Source organism: Notamacropus eugenii, chromosome 7 (genome assembly GCF_028372415.1).
Source record: "Notamacropus eugenii isolate mMacEug1 chromosome 7, mMacEug1.pri_v2, whole genome shotgun sequence".
NCBI lineage: Eukaryota > Metazoa > Chordata > Mammalia > Diprotodontia > Macropodidae > Notamacropus > Notamacropus eugenii.
Genome location: NC_092878.1, coordinates 147,214,553 through 147,219,773, shown reverse-complemented (window position 1 = coordinate 147,219,773; position 5,221 = coordinate 147,214,553). Strand labels below are relative to the sequence as shown.

At 33.6% G+C, this 5,221-nt stretch overlaps 1 pseudogene; it reads left to right on the top strand.

Moving 5' to 3' along the window:
* The first annotated feature begins 316 nt into the window (after nt 1-316).
* LOC140513249 (LYR motif-containing protein 4 pseudogene) lies at nt 317-2,698 on the top strand (annotated as a pseudogene).
* The last annotated feature ends 2,523 nt before the right edge of the window (nt 2,699-5,221 follow it).

The following is a 5,221-nucleotide window of genomic DNA, read 5'->3' as shown; positions in this document are numbered from 1 at the left end:
CACAGTGTAATGGGGGAGGCAACATGAAAATAACTATGTAAAACAAGCTTTATACAGGATTTCACTCTTCAGTTCACATCATTTTGGAATCATCTATTTCCTCATTTTTTTACAGCTTAATAGTAATCCATCACCTTCACATACCACAACAAATTCAACCATTTCTTAATTGATACCCTTAACATTCAGGGTTTTTGTTGTTTTTTTTTGGTTTAATTTTATTTTTGCCACCACAAAAGGCTGCAGCAAGTATTTATGTACATAAAGGGCCTTTTCTGCTTTCTTTGAACTCTTTGGAGTATGGATCTATTGGTGATATAGCTAGGTCAAAGGACATGGCCTGTTCAGTGATATTTTGTATATAATTTCAAATTGCTTTCTAGAACGGTTGTCCTTATTCATAGCTTATCAGTGTATCAGCATTCCATTTTTTTCTCGCAGACCCTCCAACACAACGTTTTATTTTTTGTCATGGTTGCCACTCTGATGGATATGAGGTAAAATCAAAATCAAATCAAAATCTAAACAATTCCTTTAATTTATTTTTCTCTAGCTAGTACTGATTTTGACATTTCTTATGTGGTTGTAGAAAACCTAAGTTTCTTTCCTTGAGAACTGCCTGCTCATATCCTTAGACCACTTATGAATTGAGGAATGGCTATATTTCTACCCAGTTATTATTGTTGCTGTTCATTCATTTTAGAGTTATATCCAACTCTTCATATCTATATTTGGGATTTTCTTGGCAAAGATACTTGAGTGGTTTGCCATTTCCTTCTCCATTCCCCCAGTTATTCTTCCCCTTTAAATCTTAGCTTTATCCTGTTTGTTTTCTGCCCCACCCCTCCCAACATGGCAGCCTCCAGTAGAGCACAAGTGTTAGATCTGTACCAGGTGATGCTGAGAGAGAGTGGTAAGTTCACCTCCTACAATTACAGAACTTATGCCATTAGAAGGATAAGAGAAGCCTTCAGAGAAAATAAGAATGTAAGGAATTCTGCACAAATACAAGTACTAGTGAATAAAGCTAAAGGAACCTAGAAATAATTCGGTGACAGAACCACCTCAGTGAAATATACTCAGGCGATGAGCTTGTTATTGAGAATCTGAAGAACTCTAGGACCTAATCAAGTTGAGTGGGTTTCTAGCCGCAACCATGGACCAGCAGCAGCAGTCTGTGCCAAAGGACATATCCTAGCATGCTTTCTGTTGCCTCTTACATCACCTTTAGAAAGGCCTTATTCTCTGCCAATAGAAGCTGAAAAATTGAAAAAATGTTTCCAGTCCTTTGCTGCCTTAGTGGTAGATGACAATTCCTATGGTTCATGTGCTAGTCAGTATAACTGGAGCTCAATGAAAATAGTCTATCATATTTTTTTCACCTTCATGTTCTAGTTCATCACTTCTTATGGAGAATATTTCAAAACTGTGGTTCTTTGTTCTTTTGACAATAAAAAAATATGTAAAAAATCTTAGCTTTATCAGATTCATCTTATATCATTCCTGTTTGGTCACAAACTTTTCTTATACTATAGATTTGACAGACTATGTTTTCTTTATTTCTCTTATTTTTGATGTGAACTTGAATATCTAGGTCACACTCTTATTTGGAGCTCTTTTTGTTTAAGGTTTTGGTCAGTATCTGATTTTTATCCATACTGCTGTCCAATTTTCTGAGGAGTACTTTTGTCAAATAATGAGCTCCTATTCCAGTTATGAGTATCTTTGTATTTATTGAAAGGTACAGTATTGTATGCTGGAGGTAGATAGGGCAATGGAGAGAGTACTGGAGTAAGGAAGATCAGTGCTCATATTCAGCCTGAGACACTTAGTAGCTGTGTGACCCTGGGCAAATCACTTAATTTTTGTTTGCATTAATGCATTGGAGAAAGAATTGGGAAATCACTCCAGTATCTTTACCAAGAAAGTCCTATAGAAAGCATTAGCATGGTATGGTTCACAAGATCATAAAGAGGTGGATGTGATTGAATGATTCAACAACAACGAGAGTATTATATATAATGATTTCTATATCTAATCTGTTCCACTGATTTTTCTACTTCTTTGTCAATACAAAATTAAAAAAAAAAAGTTATTCCTGCTTAGTACTTTGAGATTTGGTACTTTTTAAGCTACTTGTTTCTCATTTGTTTATTTCTCTTGAGAGGACCATATGAGTTTCACTGTTAGTTTTTGTACTTCTATAAGGTAATCTTTGGGGGCAGCTAGGTGGTGCAGTGGATAGAGTTCCTGGCCTTGAGTTAGAAAAACTCATCTTCCTGAGTTCAAATTTGGCCTCAGGTACTTTCTAGCTGTGTGACTTTGGGCAAATCTTTTAACCCTGTTTACCTTAGTTCCTCCTTTGTGAAATGACTTGGAGAAGCAATGGAAACCACTCCAGTATCTTTGCAAAGAAAGTCCCAAATGATGTCACAAGGAGTTGGATATAATTCAGAAATAACTGAACAACAATCTATTTACCAAATTACTTAGTAAATAACTAAATTAATTCAGGTGGTATTGTAGTTTTCATTAAATTAGTTTAGACCAATGAACATAGATGTAAAAGTTTTATTTAAAATAGTAGTAAAGAGACTAAAACAGCAAATCACTAAGATTGTACACTTAGTTGAATTTACATAGTGAATGCAAATTGGTGTAATATTAGAAAAACTAAAACTTAACCAAATTAATAACAAAACCAGTCAAATATATTATTTTTAAAACAATTCCTAGTTTTATTTATTTCAAATTTTGTTTTCTAACTTGTTATTTTCTTCTTGAATTTTCAGCATTTCTCTTTTGGTATTTAATTGGACTTTTAATTTATTGATTTTCTAGTATTTTAATGGCATTCTCAATTCTTTGATGTGTCTTCCTTTTGCTGTTAATAAAAGAGTTTAGAGATAGAAATATTTCACTAAGGACTGCTTTGGCTGCATTCCAAACGTTTTGGAATGTAATGTCTTTGTCATTATCTTTAATGAAATTTTCTATCATTTTTATGATTTCTCCTTTGATCTAACAGTTCTTTAGGATTAATTAAATATTTTTTCATTGACCCTTTAAGATAATTATATTTCATTGTTATAAGCAATGAATGTTTATAATATTTCAGTCTTTATGCATTTGTTTGTGAGGCTAAGTGCTAGAACGTAATCAATTTTTATTTCTATCCAATAATCACCCCCAGTTTTGTTCTTATATCCCTAGCTTCTAGCACAGTGTTTGTCACAAGGTAGTGGCTAAAATGCTTATTAATTGATTGAATCTATGAATAAAAGAATATTATAAAATCACTCTAATTCTTGTACAATGTCTTCTTTTTTCAAAAGATAATGAATAGTGTTGGAAAAGGGAGTGGAGGTAGACGATAGTATGAATAAAAGTTTGTTGTTAGTACTATTAATGTGAGATACTTGTTAAGTGCTCAATGAGTGGATATATTAATGGAAGAAATAAATGACACTGCCTTGTGTAATGGTGATTTAAGGTTAATGGTGGATGGGAGGAAGAGTTAAAGATCTTTTCCACCCATTAATAGGCCTCAATTCCTTTTGTTAATTTCTATTGAGGCACTGGGTCAGAGAATTGTGCTCTCCAGCTCTAAGTATATAAATATTCTGAGGTGACGTTTTACTTTGGGGGGCTTACTCATTGGAAGTGTTTATTTGGCCAGATGAGACTCTGGATGTCCTCTAAGGAGTGCCCTCACCCTGGCTGTGAAAACCCAGATGTTAGTGCTTCTCACTCTGGTAACTATGTGTGTTTGGCCAGACAGTTGGATCTGTCTGTTGATCTGTGATGTATGTATTGCTTACAGTCAGACAGTTGGAAGTCTTGTCTGTTGATCTTTGTTTCTCTGTGTGTATTTTCTCTGAAGTTCAGGATGATGACTTTTCCCCTTGAACTAAGTGAATTATACCTGTGCTTGACTAAAGTGATTGTTGGCCCCTCAAAAGTTGTTTTCCTTTTAGAAAAGCAGATCAAAGAACCTGTGCAGCAGGCCCTCCCATGTATGCTAGGGTCCTGGTGTTACACCTCGACAAACTTGGTGTAAGTAAAACTAGAACATTTATAAAAGTTATTATAAATGAAATGAGAGTACAGAACAAATAGCTCTCTATTTGATAGAAATCTCTATTTGATAAAAACTACCAGAAAAATTCCAAGGTCTCCTTAGATTCATCAAAGATATTAAAAGGGATAATTAATGGCATTGAGAAAGTTGTAGGCTGCAAAATAAACCTACAACAACATTTCTATATAAGAATAACAAAATCCCAAAGAAGCAATAATGGGAAGGGATATCCTATTCCAAATAAATGCAAAATACGTAAAATATGTCTATTAAATGCAAGATCTTTTCCTAGATTCCAATTTTGATTTGTGTAGTGCTCCTTGAAGAAATACATAACAATTTTATATAACTTGATACACATTCAGTATTAAATGCTAGGAGCTATAAGTAAAATAAAATGATAATACTACCAAAGTTATAGTTTTAATTTTGTACAAATCAAACTATCAAAGGGATTCTTTACTCCATAAAACAATAAGAAAATACTTGGAAAAAAGAAAAAATCAAGAATATTGTGGGCAGGGGGATAAAAAAGGTAGGGATAGAGGGAGAATACCATACCTCAATATACTTTCAAAACAGGAGTTATAATAATAATTTGGTACTGGTTAAAAATAGGGAAGTAGATTACTAGGACAAACTAGACTAGGGGAAATCAGAAGGGAAATAATGCAACAACTCAGTGCTCCATAAATGAGAAAACACAAAATACTTAGGGAAGAAGTGCCTTTTTGATTTGCAGTTCACCCTGGAAGAAATTAGGCTTAGAACAACATTTTATGCCATTCCACAAAAAAATTTTTAATTGATTCATGACCCAAATACTAGATTGTATAATAAAAAAAAATTAAAAGAGAATCAGACCTTTTATAACTATGAGCAGGAGATTTATTCTTAACCAAATAAGAGATAGTGACAATTACAAAGGATAAAGTAGGTAATTTCAATTACATGAAAACGAAGAGCTTCTACAAAAACAAGATTAGTGTTTCTAAAATGAGAAGAATTCATATGGAGGAAAAAACTTTCCATCAATTTCTCTGACAAGGGCTTAGTATTCAAGGTGTGTGTGTGTGTGTGTGTGTGTGTATGAGAGAGAGAGACAGAGAGACAGAAAGAGACAGAGAGAGACAGAGAGAT